General features: G+C 39.6%; 1 protein-coding gene across 8 annotated transcripts in view; it reads right to left on the reverse strand.

Moving 5' to 3' along the window:
* LOC133622010 (uncharacterized) overlaps positions 1 to 20,554 on the reverse strand; it is a 187,655-nt gene that overhangs the window by 119,887 nt on the left and 47,214 nt on the right. For 7 of the 8 annotated variants that reach the window (XM_061984522.1, XM_061984523.1, XM_061984520.1 and 4 more), the window contains exon 2: positions 18,594 to 18,660. The exons of the other annotated variant lie outside the window; for it this stretch is intronic. The gene's annotated coding sequence lies outside the window, so the exon portion shown is untranslated. The remainder of the gene's footprint in view (positions 1 to 18,593; positions 18,661 to 20,554) is intronic. 8 annotated transcript variants of the gene reach the window in all.

Genomic DNA, 20,554 nt, shown 5'->3' on the forward strand with positions numbered 1-20,554 from the left:
CATTCCACAAATGTTTATTTTCGTGTAGCAAAAGTATTTATGACAAGCTTGATGAGCTTTTTGTCGAATCCATCCATCCATCCATCCATTTTCTACCGCTTATTCCCTTCGGGTTCGCGCAAAATGTAGAGTTTATGACTTTGTTTGACAAGTCATTTGTGTGAAATGTACACTGCGACAAACGGCGGCGTAAAATCGTGGTAGATGTTCGCAAGATACAATATTGTAGCGTAGGACGGGCTAATTATGGTTTTCAGTTGAAGATGTCAAGAAATGCGGGCACTCTGTAAGCTCATGGCCAATTTCAATGATCACATTGATTTTGATCATGCTCTCTATACAAGCGAATGAAGTTCATACTTAGTCAACAGTCATACATGTCACACTAAGAGTGGCCGTATAAACAACGCCAACACCGTCATAAATCTGTGCCATATAGTGAAACCACACTAAATAACAATGACAAACACATTTCGGGAGAATATTTGCACCGCAACACAACATAAACACAACAGAACAAATTCCCAGAATTCCCTGCAGTGCCAACTCTTCCGGGACGCTGCAATATTGTGAAAACACAGCATTAGAGGTGGGAATCTTTGGGCACTTCATGATTCGATTACGATCCAGGAGCTATGATTTGATTAAAAATCGGTTATTCATGCATATTTAATTTATGTAAATTGATGCAGTTTTACATTTCTTTTTGTGTCACTAAACTTTGAAAAACAATGCAGCTGTGATAAGAAATTACCATCACATGTATTAAATTCATGGAAATGTGTGCAAAACTGGAACATAAGTGCCGTATAATAAAAGTGCGGGTCGGATATTTCAGTGACACTGAATTGGCCCTAGTGTGTGAATGTTGTCTGTCTATCTGTGTTGGCCCTGCGATGAGATGGCGACTTGTCCAGGGTGTACGCCGCCTTCCGCCCGAATGCAGCTAAGATAGGCTCCAGCACCCCCCGCGACTCCGAACGGGACAAGCGGTAGAAAATGGATGGATGGAAATACGGAATAGATAGGAAGGCAACACCCAAAGACAGTCGCCACATTAAAAAATGGACTTGGAGCTTGTGACTCAACTGTTGCTATGCCAACCCTTGGTTTTGATCATTATGTGTCTGTATATGGGCTTGTAGGCTTCTTAAAAAAAAAAGATGGTGGTATATAAAAGTAAATTAAAAACGCTGCAACACACGGACAATTTTGTGGTGCTGAAGAAAGTACAACAAGTGATTAAAGTGACTGTTTGCCGCCCTTACTACATCGGGCACCAACGTTTAAAGTGTTGTAAGCAGTATATCCTGCTTTCCATCTGCTTAGAGCGGTGGTCACATGCGGCTCGCTTTAGCACTGCCCTAGTGGCTCCCTGTAGCTTTTTCAAAAATGGAAAAAGAAGGGGGAAAAATATATTTGTTGTTTTAATAATATTTCTGTAGGAGGACAAACATAACACAAACATTCCTAATTGCTAGAAAGCCCACTGTTTAATATGTTTGCGTTTATGCTTCACCGATGAAAGTATTTGGCCAGCGCCGTTTTGTCCTACTAAATTTGGCGGTCTTTGAACTCACCGTAGTTGGTTTACGTGTTCAACTTTCTCCGTTGCTGCCACAGAAAGCCGTGTTTTATGCCACTCCTTATTTGTCTCATTTTGTCCACCAAACATTGTATGCTGTGCGTGAATGCACAAAGGTGAGCTTTGTTGATGCTATTGACTTGCGTGGAGTGCTAATAATCCATGCTAACATGCTATGTGTGTACATATTGCATCATTATGCCTCGATTGTAGGTATATTTGAGTTCATTTAATTTCCTTTACTTATGTCATCTGTGTATTTAATTCATATTTGCATGTCTCCTGACACATTATCTGTATGTAATATTGGCTGCATTTCTGATTGTGTGCCATGTTGTTCCAGACCACAGCAAATGTTACCCAGCTTGCAAAGATTGTAATAAATCCATTAGAAGAAGACCTGTCCTTTCCTATAACTTGGGCACACACATCTATACCTTTGGCAGTTTAAAGCCAGTAATTTCCAGGAGTTATCTAACCCTCTGAGACACTTACCTAATGTGTTGCCTTCATTATAACACTTACATATGGCTTTTAACTTTTTGCGGCTCCAGACAGATTTGTTTTTTGTATTTTTGGTCCAATATGGCTCTTTCAACATGTTGGGTTGCCAACCCTTGGCTTAGAGCATGCAAGCCATCCACATGTTTAAAAAAAACACACACACACACACACACACACACACACACACACACACACACACACACACACACACACACACACACACACAGGGAAAGCTGAAGAGAACCAAAGTACAGCGTTAGTATATACAACTATTTATTTTTTTCATAATAACATATATACAGTATTAATAATAGAGACAGCTTGTACTAAAACCACATTTTGCTGTGCTTTTAAGTGCAATGACAATAAAATTCCATTGCACTCCAGTCAGAGCAGAGAGGAGACGCACACCCACTCTGTGTAAAGCTGCCGCTGTTTCTGCCTTGGTTTACAGTGTGAGATGTAAATATTTCATCACTGTCACGCTTCAAATAAAGACAAACCTATCGTTCAGGTCAGTGTTTTTCAACCACTGTGCCCCGTCACACTAGTGTATCGTGAGATATTGTTTGGTGTGCCGTGGGAGATTATGTAATTTTACCTAATTGGATTAAAAATATTTTTTGCAAACCAGTAATTATGATCCGCAAATGTGCCGTTGTTGAGTGTCTGTGCTGTCAAGAGATCGGCAGAGTAACCGTGTAATACCCTTCCATATCAGTAGGTGGCAGCAGGTAGCTAATTGCATTGTAGATGTCGGTAACATGGTTTGTCGTGATCACAATATGCAGACGGCAGCGGAAGGCAGCGTGCAAGTAAAAAGGTATCTAATGCTTAAACCCAAAATAAACAAAAGGCAAGTGCCGCTAAGAAAAGGCATTGAAGCTTAGGGATGAATTTGAAAATTTAACTGGCTGTAAAGTAAACAAAAACAGAATGCTGGGCGACAGCAAAGACTTACAGTGTGTGGAGCAGCAGACAGCGTCCACAAAGTACACCCGTACATGACATGACAAGACCATCAACAACAAAATAGGAGCGCAAAACAAGAACTAAAACACTACAAACAGAAAAACACAAAAAAACTCCAAATTAGTCACGGCGCGATGTGACAGGTCGTGACAGTACTTTGAGACAAGAGCTATAGTGATGCATGGCTGGTTATGCTTTATTCTTTTTATGTTCCTATTTTAATGATGTTGGATCTGTGTTGTTGTTGTTGTTGTTGGAGACAAGTTTTGTAAATTAGCTTTGGCTACAAACACTATGATGCATACATTGGATAAATGTTTCAGATATCTATGTTTCTGTATCTGTCCCTATTTCAAATAAACCTTTATATATATATATATATATATATATATATATGCTTTGAATTCATATCCAACATTTGCGAGAACGACTTTTTACTGTCAGTATCGGCTGCTGAGTTTTATTTTTTTATGTTTTCTGCTGGTGGTGTCCCTCGAGATTTTTTCAATGAAAAAAAATGTGCCCTGGCTCTGAAAAGGTTGAAAAACACTGGTTCATGTTAATGAGGCAATCACCCACACCGGTGAATTGAATGATGAATGATAGGTGGTGGTCGGAGGGGCCGTTGGCGCAAATTGCAGCCACGCTTCCGTCAGTCTACCCCAGGGCAGCTGTGGCTATGAAAGTAGCTTACCACCACCGGGTGTGAATGATTGATGGGTTCTACATGTAAAGCGACTTTGGGTACTTAGAAAAGCGCTATATAAATCCCAGTTATTATTATTATTATTATTAAAATATCTGGTTCGTTCGTGAATATCACAATTTTTTAGTCCTTTGATCAAATTTGATATTTTTATTATTTAACAATGTAGAACAAATACAAATACAGCTAAATTAAGAATCAACAGAAGGAAATTAATTTACAGTTCTCATCAAAATTTGCATTTTTTTAAGTCACTTTTTATGTCTCACACTGCTTTATTCCTTTCTCCTACACAGCGTCCTTGGAATCAATTATGCAAATGAGACAATGATGTCATCTATCAACTTCTAGCAATTTTTATGACAGCCAATAGCTACTTTCCTGACTGAAGAGTTGGCAACACTGGAAGATGAAGAGAGATCAGAAAAGATTTGAGGACAGTAAGTACGGAGATGTAGAAGAGATACAAATTGAGAACACAGATGCAAAGGATGAGACAGAAGAGCCAGCAGAGGAAACAGTGGAGATTATTTTAAATTCTAATTTCTGGTTCATTAAGACGAGCATTTGGAGGCCAGAGCTCAGGGAGAGCTGCTGGAGGGGAGGAGATTTGTCTTAAGGTATGAATCAAATCGAAACATATTGAACAAAGTACCTTCTATGGAAAGCAGCAACAATTGAAAATATGGCAAAACGATAAAAAAAGATATATGATAATACTAATTGATACAAACAAATTTGTTGTAAATGTATGCATACATTTGTTAGCCTTTTTAAAGAAAATCATATTGCAAATTACTCAATGACGTCATTGTGACCGGGCCCATAACCACGCCCCCATTGCCACAGGTATCTTGGCTGTTTAGTTTGTTAAAGTCTACAGAAGAATATTTATTACATTTTTTTTTTTTTTAAGTACCTTTTTTTCTTATATGCTACGTATGTGACCTCACTGTATGAATTATTTATTTTTATTTTTTGTCCTGTCCAGCTCCTCAGGCAAATCATATTGTAGATGTAGATGCCCATATTTGCTGTACAGATTTACTTTACAAAAGAGAAGTGTGGGATACTTCTCTTGTTGCCTTATTTGTATTTGACTTTATTAAATGGATTTATATTATTATTTGGCACAGCCGGGCCAGAGCAGGAGGGCATAGAAAGAGAAAAAAAGGAAGACAGAAGGAGAAATTGCAGGGACAACAAACACAACAATAACAATAACAACAACAACAACAGAACATTATCAGCAAATACGATAAGTTCAAATATGATAGTACAAGTGATAGCAGAGAAGCAGTTAGTGAAGTAAATATTATTAACACATATATGACAATGACAAGTATTATACTACAATTACCAATAGCAATAGCACTATTGATAATGAATAATAACAATAATTACCTCTATTATCAACAATACAATTGTTTCAAATGCAACAATACATATATTTAATGACAACTTGAAATACAAAAGAAAGCAGATAAATGCAGGGGAAGAAAGAGAAGCGAACTGTATTAACCATGTAGATTGTTATGGTGACAATAGATTAAGCCAGGGGTCCCCAAACTACTTCCAGCATCCAAAATCCGGCCCGCAAGGTTTTTTTTTTTCATCATTTTTTAAAAATCTGTCCTTCCTAATCCATTTTCTACCGCTTGTTACTCCCGGGGTCTCCTAGCCACTCAAGCAAATCATATTGTCTAAAAATGCATTTTCCTATCGATAACTTGACATTGTGCTTGTGCCGGCAAGTGCGCACTCTTTAGTCAATTAGTACACGAGGAATATATATATATATATATATATATATATATATATATATATATATATATATATATATATATATGAACACATACATACAGCTCGGCACCCGAACACATTTTTTTAACCCAATGCGGCCCCCCGAGTTAAAACGTTTGGGGACCCGTGGGTTAAGCTTTGTCAGCGTGCCAAGTGTTACCCAATTTCTCCTGGGGGAACAATGTTGATATATGTTTAACAAAACGTGATTATATGCGTGACTATATGTGTGCATATGTGTTTGTGTATGTACAGTATGTGTATATTTATGTTTGTACAGTGAATGTGCGTGTGGATGTATGAACTTTGAGTGTGCAGGTATGTACTGTATTTGTGTATGTATGTGTATGAATAATTGTGTGTATGTGAGTATATATATGTGTATTTGTATGTACAATATTGTTGTCTTCTAGTATGTGCGGGAGCCAGAGTACAGCCCCAGCCACCCAGGGAGCCCAACCCAAAACAGCAGGTGCGGCGCCCAGGGAACAAGGGGACCACCGGCCCCACGTAGCCAGGCCAGCCAGCGACAGGAACCCCAGAGCCGTAGACAGGACAAGGCACGGGAGAAGCAGGGGACAGCCAACCCCCAAGCCAGCGAGGGACCACACCCCACGCGGGCAGAGAGGCGGGACGTCTCGCCCAGAGACTCCCCGCAACCAGACGGGAAGACCGCCCCCACCCACCAGCAACCGGGCCCCCAAGAGCCCAGTTCCCATCCCTATTGGCAGCCTTGGTATGTTTTACTCAACAGTTCAACAGGAATGTAGCAATAGCATCCGTTTTGAAATCCTTTTATTCACGAAGGTTTCTCCACCGGTGAAAAGCATCTCTGATATTAACTCTTGTCTTTCTTCCAGCTTTGTCTAATAGCTTTTTGGTGGCAACTTTCTCTTGAACTGTTGTTATCTGCCTCACACACAGAATTGTGGGCTAGTTGTCAACGATGACTGCAAATTTATGTTTTTGTTTCTCTTAGACTTATTTTGTATGTGCGCGCAGACAGCTGTGAACGGCAGCCTTTTTAAATCAATATAATAACTGTACTTTCTGGGCTATAGAGCGCACCAGACCATAAGCGACACCCACCAAATTTTAGAATAAATACATATTTTTTCATAAATTAGCTGCCCCAAATCATAAGCTGCAGATATATACCGGTACGAAAAATTTTGTAAATGTTTATTTACACACCTTAATTGTTTCCAAGGGGTGCCTGTCACACCGCAGTAAAACCGCTGGTCAAACAAAACAGAAGTTATTGCCATGGACCCACTAGTTGTGGAAGCTAGCTCTCTAATCAGCTAAACAGACTTAAAAACTCCATGGTGAAGATTTGGTGAATTTACGAAACTGAAACAAAAAGAATGTCATTGTAAGTTAATACTAACAGACACTTATAAACGTGTTAGCTTATTCGCTAAAGCTAATGACGATAGCACGTACAAAAATGCATAAAATCACTCCTACAGACATCACACATGGGACGGTTTAGTAAGTATTTTTGTTATAGTGTAAAACTTGTAAACGTTACTTGGAGTAATGAATGAAGAATCCTTTTGAGCAGAAACACTACAGACAGTAGACCACACAGAATATACTTCCGGCTAAAGGCGCGGAACAGGAAGTACATTTCTCAATGCAGCACCTGGAGTGAGCAAACTGGTCCAAAAGATGGCAAATAATAACACACATTTTCAGTGTCTTTGTTGGTGTTGTATGAAAACGGTTTGTTGAATACAAAACATTATGGCCATTAGAGAATAAAAATCTATAAATTAGCCGCATCGTTTTATAAGCCGCTGGGTACAATGCGTGGGAAAAACATAGCGGGTTATAGTCCGAAAAATATAGACATTTAAACATTTGTATTTTCTGTTAAACCATTAATGATAACATACTAAAGCCCAGTGCATGGTAGACCTGACATTTTTAGTTTATTGACTTTAAAAAAATATATATGTATTTTTATTACCCCTGCAGTTTTTTTTATTTTTGTACTTTTTTTTTACAAACTTAAATGTCTTTAAAGACTCAATGACAGTAATCCAACTCACTGTAGTGTTGTTTATTACTGGAAGTGGCATCGCCACTCTACTCACTGTACCTTGCAGCTTTAAAATAAAAACATGAATAGATAATTACTTTATTGTATTCCTGTAAACATTTAAGATACTATACGTCGAGATTGGTGCTATGTTTTCCAGCTAGCGATTAGCGGCACAAGCTGCCAACTAACGATTGGGGTGCTTGCAAAAACCAGATCTGGGTTAAAAGTCAGGATGTTTTGTGGATTCACATGGATGTGGAATATTTTGGAGGCACTCCACTCTTGATTAATCAGCAGCTTCCATTGTCTCTCACTTCTTTATCTTAAAGTTACAGAGTGATGAGCCAAGAGAGATAAGTGGGTGCAAACAAAGGATCCATAAACAATGTATGTATCCTAACATACAGTATCCTATTAACAAATTAGAGATTATAAATAGGCTGGTGTGCACATGAGACAGACCAAACTGTTTTTTTGGGGGGTTTTTTAAATTATTTTTGTGTCCGCATGTGTGGCAGAGATGGAAGCTTCAGAAATGTCACTAAGCTAGCATTAGAGGCAGGAGGCACTTCAAAAAAAAAAAAAAAATGAAAGTATGCAAGTCTGACATTTTGAAAGTATCCTTTTTGCCATCGCTCTTCTGAATCAGCAACACATACGTGGAACACATTGCAGCGCCACACCAGCCAATCAAAATTGTGCACGCTTTTCCTGGAATCTCATTTTCAAAGGGCGGCTAAAGCTATTGAACAAATTTATAATCACTGCAGATGAAGAGAGATAACAGGATTGAAGGTTTAGCTGACATATGTGGCCTTAATCATACGGTATATATTTAAACTCTGCCGGCATCAGCTATGCACGAGTGATGCATTAGATGCAGACTGGTACATCACAGGGTTTTTTTGACACAGAAAACTCTTTACTGTACTGTAGCTGGCAAGGGAATCAAGTGTTCAGCACATATTATGCATGTATGAAAACTGAGAATCTAACATTCACATTAATGCCTCAAAAAGAGTGTTACAGTTAATGTGCTGGCAGAGGTGTCTCTTCCTTACTTAGGGACAACTGTCGGTGTTGCACTGCAACAGAGTAAAAAGAGAGTATGGCCAACTCGGTTTTAGACGTTGGTCCCAAATAAATAATTGGTCAAAAGCCCCTCACGTGACTACAGGGCGCCATGTTTGGGACCAACCCTGAAACCGAGTTGGCCATACTCTCTCTATAGACAGCTCTGCGCCACAATACAGTACAGCGTAACCATTCTTGTTGGCGCATCCTACCTCCAGTTGAGGATGAATCGTTTAGAACCTGCACCATCCTGCCAGACTAGAACTGTCCTAATTCTGTGAGCATGAACTAATGAAGCCTGCTCAGATCAGAGAAGAAAAACGTCTTCTAAGACAAACTGAAAAGTCCAAGTGCTGTGAGAATACAATGATCTGATGAATAACAATATCCATAGGCATGACGCTAAAAAATGTACTGGTGTTATTATCAGAGGTGTGGATTTGACGTAAAAAATTGTGATTCCACTTGAACTTTAACATCAATGACTTTGGACTTGAGTCAGACTTTAGGCTGGAGACTTGAACAAACTTGAGAAATGTGGTGAGTGTCGTGTTTAGTGGTTATGTCACAATCAGTGATAGGAGTCAAAATCAGGTATGGAATTTTTGCTCACACATTAATTTCAACATCAGCAGAATCGCCGGATCAATTCAAAGCAGTAACAGCGGACAGATACAAAAAGTGAGCAGTAGGGATGTATACTGGGTATTGTTCTTTTAGGTACTGGTTCCTGATTGGGTCGGTGCAAGCGGACCGTTAACATTCTGGACTAATGATACTGCTACCGATACTTGTTTGATCCAGCTGCCCATTGTAATTATGACACGCATGCATTGTCACATACAATTAGGCGGAACAGCCAATTGAAGTCGAACTTTTAAAATTAAATTACCACTGATCGTGACACACACACTAGGTGTGGTGAAATTACCCTCTGCATTTGACCCATCCCCTTGTTACACCCCCTGGGAGGTGAGGGGAGCAGTGAGCAGAGGCGGTGGCCGCATTCGGGAATCATTTTGGTGATTTAACCCCCTATTCCAACCCTTGATGCTGAGTGCCAAGCAGGGAGGTAATGGGTCCCATTTTTATAGTCTTTGGTATGACTCGGCCGGGGTTTGAACTCACGACCTACCGATCTCAGGGCGGACACTCTAACCACACGGCCACTGAGCAGGTATATATTTCAACGCCCCTTTCTCGATTACACAGTACGCGGAAGTAAACAGAATCATAGATTTACGCGTCATTGGAATCGTGGATGGAATCAATGTTTTCTAAAAACAGAATCTAAATGGGGAAAGTCGCAGAAATTGGCATAAAATGACTGAGATGCCATCATTGAGAGTAAAAGGGGAAACATATTTACCGTGCACTTGACAAACACTCCCCTCCATGGAGCCGTGCCAGCAAGGGGCCAGCTCTCTATACACGGCATCCGCAGGGCTGCCGTGTATAGAGAGCTGGCCCATCTGGGGCCCATCTGGGGCCATCTCCGTGCCTGTCTATGGGACACGTGACTACCTCAAACTACCAAACTAACTCCAAGATACAGAGCCAAACATTTGTCAAATGACTTCTACTTGGCAAGAGATATGTTTTTGTGCAAAAATTATGACTACTTGTCGCTATAAAACTGTGTGGAAAACACCTGCTACTACTGTAGCCAGTTGTGGCCGGACCACCAATTAAAACATCTTTATTGGTAAGTTGATGATAACCTACACTTTAGTTGGACTACCAGTGTTAGAATAATACATGATGCAGCTTTGTGTGTGCTTTCTTTTACTTGAAAGCATGTAAATTAAAAGTGTTGGTATATTACCATGCTTTTTCTTAATTTAATAATTTTTTTTGTTCACTTAGTATGTCAATAAAACATTAAACAAATCACTAAGTTATTTTGTTTTTAGTACATATGCTACATACAAAACAGGCACGTTGAAAACAGTGTAAAAAAAAACCTGCCATATTAATGGACATTGAATGATTTTTTTTTTTTTGGCCATTATCGCCCAGCCTTAGGATATGATAATCACCTTGGAGTAATCACAAATAGGGAAGCAACACCACACAAAAGTTTGTAACACAACACAACATCCTCCTCAAAAGACCCTAAAGTCCAGTGTCTAGTGATCCAGTAATCCACAGTTTAATATCAATTCACTCAAAAAAGTGAAAAATTTAAGTGATATAATAATCCATAAAGTTGCTGAGAAGCAAGATAGCATCCGCTGAGAGTAGTGGTTGTCTGACGTCACTGCATGGCATCAAAACACACCTTACTTAACTGCACACCCATCTAATATGCTAATTGATTGTACTGATTTATATAATATATTTGATATGATATAAATGATGATATGCCATACAGTACCATGTAAACGGTCCGTGCTCTGCCTACAGAATTATTATTTCCAGCTGAGTGTAATTGTAATGAATACAAACACGATGATGGATATGTATGGTCTTTACGAGATGATGACAAAACAACTGCATTAGCAAACATAGCTGACTTGTTTAAGACTCAAAAAGCAGGTGTTGATAAAATACTTTTCTTGCGTGAGATGTTACATGATGTTAAAGGCCTACTGAAATGCGATTTTCTTATTTAAACGGGGATAGCAGGTCCATTCTATGTGTCATACTTGATCATTTCGCGATATTGCCATATTTTTGCTGAAAGGATTTAGTAGAGAACATCGACGATAAAGTTCGCAACTTTTGATCGCTGATAAAAAAGCCTTGCCTGTACCGGAAGTAGCAGACGATATGCGCGTGACGTCACAGGTTGTGGAGCTCCTCACATCCGCACATTGTTTACAATCATGGCCACCAGCAGCGAGAGCGATTCGGACCGAGAAAGCGACGATTTCCCCATTAATTTGAGCGAGGATGAAAAATTTGTGGATGAGGAAAGTGAGAGTAAAGGACTAGAGGGCAGTGGGAGCGATTCAGATAGGGAAGATGCTGTGAGAGGCGGGTGGGACCTGATATTCAGCTGGGAATGACTAAAACAGTAAATAAACACAAGACATATATATACTCTATTAGCCACAACTAGGGATGTCCCGATCCAGGTTTTTGCACTTCCGATCCGATACCGATATTGTTTTTGCACTTCCGATCCGATACCGATACTGACCGATACCGATACTGACCGATACTGGCCTATCCGAGCATGTATTAAAGTTTAAAGTTATTTAGCCTACTTAGTTGTCAGAATCATGTTGAAAAGGGTTTTAGTACTCTTGATAACAACTAGCCATCTGAATTAGGTGAGTTTGAATAATACACAATGGTTGGTAACAAGAAACTGACATGTTTATTCAAGGATAAACACAAAATAGACAAAATTATACATGACAAACAGAAATGGCATCATTGAACTAGGGCTGGGAGATATGGCCTTTTTTTAATATTGCGATATTTTAAGGCCATATTGCGATACACGATATATAAATAAATATAAATGATAAATGGGTTGTACTTGTATAGCGCTTTTCTACCTTCAAGGTACTCAAAGCGCTTTGACACTACTTCCACATTTACCCATTCACACACACATTCACACACTGATGGAGGGAGCTGCCATGCAAGGCGCTAACCAGCACCCATCAGGAGCAAGGGTGAAGTGTCTTGCTCAGGACACAACGGACATGACGAGGTTGGTACTAGGTGGGGATTGAACCAGGGACCCTCGGGTCGCGCACGGCCATTCTTCCACTGCGCCACGCCGTCCATATCTCCATATTTTGCCCTAGCCTTGAATGAACACTTAATGCATATAATCACAGCAGTATGATGATTCTATGTGTCTACATTAAAACATTCTTCTTCATACTGCATTAATATATGCTACTTTTAAACTTTCATGCAGAGAAGGAAATCACAACTAAAAAAATCACTCTTTTTTTCATACGGTGTTGATCTGGAAATGTTTGCCTCGGCATTTTGATGGTGTGGACGTGTGGCACCGAATGGAGATAAGCGTCTCGACAGACGTTACAATATTTGAACAATGATGACGAAAACTGTTTTCTCTGTCGTGTCCGTGTGTCGAAAATTGTTATGCGCTTATTTTTTTATTTGATTTTGTGCGTGGCATAGATTTGCCGTGCGCAGAGGACGTTTGAGCAGTGCGCAATTTATGGCGTCACATTAATGGCAAAAATCCAAGCGCATAAAAACCGTTATCGCGCGCTGTCATGTTTCATTTTGGCACTTTGGGGGCGGGTATGCTTAGACGGCCCCTTCTTTCTGATTGGTCAGGGGAAAAATGCTCAGAGCCAATCAGAAGTATAGCAGGGCGGCTCATCGTCAATATGTATCAAGATTTACGGAGGAAGAAGTGGATAAAAAAATGTCGCGCGCTGATGAAGGTTATTTCATACCACATAAACACAATACAGGGTATTACAAAATGTGACCCAAATAAATAATAACACAACAAACACCATAATCACATCTTTCAGCCAAAACTGGTCCACCAGCAATAACATCCAACCATAACATTTTATAATTTCACTTCTTCTTGAACATTTGTTTTCTAATTTATGGAATTTCTTTTGATTCAGCCATAAAAGTAATGAAATAATATTTGAATTTTGTTTTTAAAATGTTAAAAATAGCCTTTTAATGTATTCTGAAACAGTTTAAAATAATCAGAGGACTGACTAACACTGACCCTACACAACTATGTTGCACAATTAAGTCTTTTTTTTTTTTAAAGCGAAAGAGGTAATTTCAACAGCTACAGCATCCTATGTCATATCTACATGTAATAAGATTTGTAACAAGGCAAACCGTTTGTAAATTGGTCGAAAATCGAGCAAGTTATGGTAATGTAATTAGTACATGTACCATTGACATCAATGTAATGATTGAGGCTAGCTGTCCGAGGTAAGATGGCTACAACGTTGCTACGCTGGAGAATTATTGGTCATATGAAAAATGCTCAGAGCCAATCAGAAAGGAGGGGCCGTCTAAGCATACCCGCCCCCAAAGTGCCAAAAAGAAACATGACAGCGCGAGGAGAGATGCCAGGAGTACACAGAGAGCACACAGACCGAGACGGCGCGCGCGCAGAAAGGCACCGCACGCGCGCAAAAAGGCACCACGCGCGCGCAAAAGGGTGTCGCGCGCGCGCACGAAGTGGAGAATCAGCGCGCGATAACAGTTTTTATGCGCTCGGATTTTTGGCACAAATGTGACGCCATAGCAATTGCACAGGCGCACACGGCTGCGCTAGCACCACAGCTAACGTTAGCCATGCTGCTCTCTCTCTGCTGGGAGAGGGCGTATACGTATGTGACATATGACGTGACGTGTGTTGTGACAGTATGTGACGTGTGTAAGAAGGTGCGCTTGCTGTCTGTGAGAAGGAGAGACAGGAAAGAGTGAGAAGAGCCTGTCGTGTAATGACAGCAGCTAAGAGCAACTGCGTGAGAATCCACAGACGTGTGGATGTGTTGAAGGTGTGCTGGAAAATGCGGAACGGAATTTGGGAGCAGCAGAAAAGTGGAATGTATTATTTAAATTGGTGCGTTGGAAAACACGGACCGGAGTTTTCTTAAAACTGGATCTGGATCGGCATTTTCCCATGCTTTGCCGATACGCATTTTCTTGCAAATATCGGCAGCCGATCCGATCCAAATATCGGATCGGGACATCCCTAGCCACAACACAACCAGGCTTATATTTAATATGCCACAAATTAATCCCGCATAACAAACACCTCCCCCCTCCCGTCCATATAACCCGCCAATACAACTAAAACACCTGCACAACACACTCAATCCCACAGCCCAAAGTACCGTTCACCTCCCCAAAGTTCATATAACACATATATTTCCCCAAAGTCCCCAAAGTTACGTACGTGACATGCACGTAGCGGCATGCACGTACGGGCAAGCGATTAAATGTTTGGAAGCCGCAGCTGCGTACTCACGGTACAGCGTCTGTGTATCCAATTCAAAGTCCTCCTGGTAAGAGTCTTTGTTGTCCCAGTTCTCCACAGGCCAATGGTAAAGCTTGACTGTCATCTTTCGGGAATGTAAACAATGAAACACCGGCTGTGTTATCCGGCACAACAGTCAGGGGGTGCATTCTACGGCGAGGGTGCGTTATCCGGCACAACACCTGCCGCAATACACCGCTTCCCACCTACAGCTTTCTTCTTTGCTGTCTCCAATGTTCATTGAACAAATTGCAAAAGATTCACCAACACAGATGTCCAGAATACTGTGGAATTTTGCGATGAAAACAGACGACTTAATAGCTGGCCACCATGCTGTCCCAAAATGTCCTCTACAATCCGTGACGTCACGCGTAGGCGTCATCATACCGAGACGTTTTCAGCAGGATATTTCGATCAAAATTTAAAATTGCACTTTAGTAAGCTAACCCGGCCGTATTGGCATGTGTTGCAATGTTAAGATTTCATCATTGATATATAAACTATCAGACTGCGTGGTCGGTAGTAGTGGGTTTCAGTAGGCCTTTAACCTCTTGTGCCAATAAAACAATTAATAAAAATGCCTTTTTTAACATTTTTATTTACGCCAATAACATATAGTACTGATAAGAATACAGATGAATACCGCTATCGATAAGGGTATTGTATCGAAAAAACGATATACAGTCATGGTGAGCATTGACTCTGGTATGCAGATGTTCTTCACGATGCAATACTAATATATTTGAGTATGATTTGGAGATGCTATATCCTCTGTTATTCTGGGATACACTAACCTTTTTGAAAATAATTACTTTCTTTGATTTTTCAACGAGCCAAAAACATCACTCAGAGAAAGTGAGTTATCATTATTATCCTGCCAACCACCGAAAGCGTGGGTAACAGCAGCACCATCAAAACTCAAGAAGAATGGTAACCAGTCAGCGATTCTTTTTTTCCCCAGCACCAAACATTTGTCTGTTCTGAAATACTGCACCGGCTGCAAGAAGATCAAAAGGCAAGATGATAGAAAGCAATGAATGACAATAAGTAAAAACTTAATATTGGGCTTTGCTGCGGGTGTAAACTTATTTTTAGACATACTCAGTACTGACTGTTGTCAAGACAACAAGGGGGGTTATGCCTCTAAAAAGTGACTCACTAAAAAGCTATAACATTACAATTTCCTGTTTGGGGATTTTTGTTGTTGATTTGGATGCAATGAGTTCTGCCAACAATTCAGACAGATGGGCCATGTGCACTTTAATTCAAATAGACTAAAGGCTGCAAGTGTAAAAACACTATGGCAAAAAAGGACGATTTACATGAAATAAAACAGAGAAACTCACTGATTTGTAATGGCATAACTTGTAATCAGGGCAATTGACTTAAAATGAGATATATAAGAAACATTGATTGATCAAATTTACTGATTGTGATTTTATACTTTATACTGTGCAGCCAGAATCATCGCAGTTGCACACCTGGTTGTACTTGTACTTGTACTTGTACTTGTAAACACATAGGAGAATAAGTTCTTATGTGAATGCTTTGTGCAGCCCAGCGTAACCCAGACTCTACCTTCAGCCGCCCTACAGTAAATTGAGTTTGAAACCCCTGGCCAAAACATACTTCGACGAAATCTATGCAGAACAAAATCCACATAGGTTCTCAAAGCTTGGTCTGCAAGGCTAATGCGCACAAAGCTCCAATTCTAGCCTGCTTTGGGACCTACCCGAACCCCTCCAGGGCCTAAATGGGTTCAAGTCTGGGTTCAGACCTCATAGATACTAAGGAAGCCAGATTTGGAATAGGGTTAGAAAAATAACGAAATGATTGTCACACACCAGGCATGGCTAGATTATTCTCTACATTTGACCCATCACCCTTGATCACACCCTGGGAGGTGAGGGGAGCAGTGGGCAGCAGCGGTGGCCGCGCCCGGGTATCATTTTGGTGATTTAACCCCCAATTCCAACCCTTGATGCTGAGTGCCAAGCAGGGAAGTAATGGGTCCCATTTTTATAGTCTTTGGTATGACTCGGCCGGGGTTTGAACTCACAACCTACCGATCTCAGGGCGGACACTCTAACCACTAGGCCACTGAGTAGGTACTAGGCCACTGAGTAGTATAATGTTGTATTATAGTCGTCCCTTGCATATTCTATTTCAAGCATATTTTTGGCTTAAATTAAGTGTTGAATTAGGTTTTATATATTTATTACAGTATTTGTTTTGTTTTCTATTATTGTGTTGTGGCAATCGATAAAGATACTCCTCAAGCGGGACTTCTGGTTCCATATTTTGGGTAAACAATCCTAACAACACAGCAGCTAAACACGCTATAAAACATCTTGAAATTGGTGAGCCTATCACATGAGGAATGTCAAAAGAAAAGACATGAGACATATCAATACCAGCGCCACTCAATTCTAACAAGACTCGCTATCAGTTATCAGCAGCTGTCCAGTCAATGCTAAGTGGAGATTCATTTTCGACATTATCAGCTCCATGTGAGATTGATGAGCTTTTTGCCTGAGTGATGTTGAATAACAAGCAATGACAATAACATGCAAGGCTAACAACACGGAATGCTAACAACACGGCTAATGGCTGCAGCTGCGACTGTCAAGTTGTCCAAGTTTTTGCATCAGAATTTACACCTGCAGTTTCAGCACATTGAAGCCCAGATCTAACTTAAAGGAATAACACAGGATGTGATGAAGTATTTCCGCAAAGTGTTATAGTGGCTGGGCAATGGCCATAGCAATGACGCTTGGAGGATTCTCAGGGCTACCAGTGGATATTACAATCCACAGTACACCACACTCAAGGCTACTATATTGGGTGAAACTAGGGATGTCCGATAATGGCTTTTTGCCGATATCTGATATTCCGATATTGTCCAATTCTTTAATTACCGATACCGATATCAACCGATACTGATATCAACCAATATATACAGTCGTGGAATTAACACATTATTATGCCTAATTTGGACAACCAGGTATGGTGAAGATAAGGTACTTTTAAAAAAAAAGTAATAAAATAAAATAAGATAAATAAATTAAAAACATTTTCTTGAATAAAAAAGAAAGTAAAACAATATAAAAACAGTTACATTGAAACTAGTAATTAATGAAAATTAGTAAGATTAACTGTTAAAGGTTAGTACTATTAGTGGACCAGCAGCACGCACAATCATGTGTGCTTACGGACTGTATCCCTTGCAGACTGTATTGATATATATTGACATATAATGTAGGAACCAGAATATTAATAACAGAAATAAACAACCCTTTTGTGTGAATGAGTGTAAATAGGGGAGGAAGGCTTTTTGGGTTGGTGCACTAATTGTAAGTGTATCTTGTGTTTTTTATGTTGATTTAATAAAAGAAAAAGAAAAAAAAAAAGACCGATAATATCGGACATCTCTAGGTGAAACACGTGTAAAAGTGACTAAAGTGGTTTTATTTCAATTTTAAAAGGGCTCTAAGTATGTGCTAATTATGAAAATATTAGCTTTATTGGTAACAATCCAACTTGAAATTTGTTCACCACGGTCAGCGTTGGAACCAATTCAATTAGCTGTAACAAACGAGGGATTACTTTACAACAAAAACAACCAGAGGTGGGGAATAAATGCTCTTTACAAGTGTATGTAAACTTTTGACCACGACTGTATATTGTATTAAGTACAATACAGTATGATGCCCATGAAACTCGAGTATTTCCCCTTGTGCTATATAACCCTCTTGGTTTGTTTATTTGTCCTTGAATGCGGTATCTATATGCCACAGATTTGTCTTTGTTCTTGTTTTTTAAATATTTAATAAGATGAATATGTTTGTACACAGACCATGTATTTTGGATCCACGATATTCAGAACGAGTCATGATTTCTGTTGTACAAAATTTAAAAAAGGAGTGATGACTTTGTTTACCTCGTCTGGGCCTGTCGTCTCGGTGAGGCGTCTCAGTGAGGCACACACGGGAAGGAAAAAGTAGGCTCTGTGTGGGCAAAAGATGGAAAATGCTTTTAAACTGAGGAACGAACACGCCGTCACAGTTCGGTCTTCGTACGCAAATATGGGGGTATCGCTGGCAGATGTTGTGTCAATTAACATTTTTATTGCAAATAGGGAAGAGGAAGAGAACCTGGGATTGAATGTCAGAAAACTCTTTGTTGTGTTTGTATATCCACACGCATGAATAGCACTCATTAATACAAATGAGATTGCATGCACGTTTACAGTAAGGCGCCAAAACAGCAATTTATGAGGGAGTTGGAGCAAAGTTTTGAACCACTTCTGTGCTGTAGGGATAAAAAGGGCATTATTGGTTAAAGGTTTATCAAATTCATGTTTTTGATTTATGCTCTGAATTATTTTCTGTCTCGGCCGTACGTCATTGTCTAAAATACATACATAAATTATTGTAACTTAAAGGACGTCTGTATAATTGTCTGTGTTTGATTTATTACCTCCGCTGTCTACGCTGAGGTTTGATTGTTAGTTAGTAATCCCTGAACTCTGACTGTCAGGATCCTCAAGTATTTCCTATTACATTAGCAATATAGCTAAAAAAGTTATGGATGGATTTTGATTAAACTTACTGGAAATGTCTAAAATGACATAAGGAACAAGTGATTAGATTTTGGAGGTGATTTCGATAACCGTTTATGTAATCGCCCTGAGAAGGGAGATGTTTGAGTATACAGATACGAGGACACAACTTCGTTCTGCTCACGTCTGTATTGACTGCCAACAAATCAAACACCAAACATGTACAAGTACACAGTATTGTAACAAACATAAAATGCACTCCAGTATTATCATACGGATTTTACATTCAAATAATCGAGTAGGTTTTCCTGTTCTTTGCACTAATAGACTTTACCTTAGTGTAATAGTATTTGAAGATGGCTCAACAAGTAAATACAAAGGTTCACCCACTACAGTAAGTCTATATTGTTTTAGTAACAAAAGTCACTTATCATTCCCTAAGATTAAACAAACTACACTGAATTAGTTCCAGAAACTGTAAGATGTCTCAACAAGTAAATACAAAGGTTCACCCACTACAGTAAGCCTATATTGTTTTAGTAACAAAAGTCACTTATCATTCCTTAAGATTAAACGAACTACACTGAATTAGTTCCAGAAACTGTAGTAAATACACATTTCATCAGCAATATACACAGATTAATAATTAACTACGCACAGTACCTTTCTATATATTTAACACTGTTGATGCAGTTAGCATTTGCTTCGTCATCGGCAGTGCAATTAGCTATAGCATTAGCTTGGTCATGTATAAAGCCTTGTCGACTGAAAAGAAACATATCATAAAAATATACTCTTTCAAACATGTTTAAACACTATCAAGACATTCGGGGGTAAAACTATTTACATAAAGACACTTGTACCTGAGAAGGGAGATGTTTGAGTATACAGATACGAGGACACAACTTCGTTCTGCTCACGTCTGTATTGACTGCAAGCAGGAAGTCAGGTGTCCTCTAGTATAGCTCCCAGCACGACGCGCCCCCTGCTGGAGCCGTCCAGTACTACAATGGCTCTTATTAATGCTGGCATTACAATAACATCCATCCATTTTCTACCGCTTATTCCCTTTGGGGTCGCGGGGGGCGCTGGAGCCTATCTCAGCTACAATCGGGCGGAAGGCGGGGTACACCCTGGACAAGTCGCCACCTCATCACAATAGCTCCATATTCTACAAATAACGGTGCTTTACTGTTGTCATTAACAATAAACATTTTTAAGTTGCGAATATAAAATGACATAGTAATACAACTTAAGAGCTTACTTTGCTACTTACAATCACTGTATTCTACTAGTAACTAAATTTACATCCTGTCACATTTAAATCAGACCTGGGCATT

The sequence above is a fragment of the Nerophis lumbriciformis genome, linkage group LG25 (assembly GCF_033978685.3).
Source record: "Nerophis lumbriciformis linkage group LG25, RoL_Nlum_v2.1, whole genome shotgun sequence".
NCBI classification, from domain to species: domain Eukaryota; kingdom Metazoa; phylum Chordata; class Actinopteri; order Syngnathiformes; family Syngnathidae; genus Nerophis; species Nerophis lumbriciformis.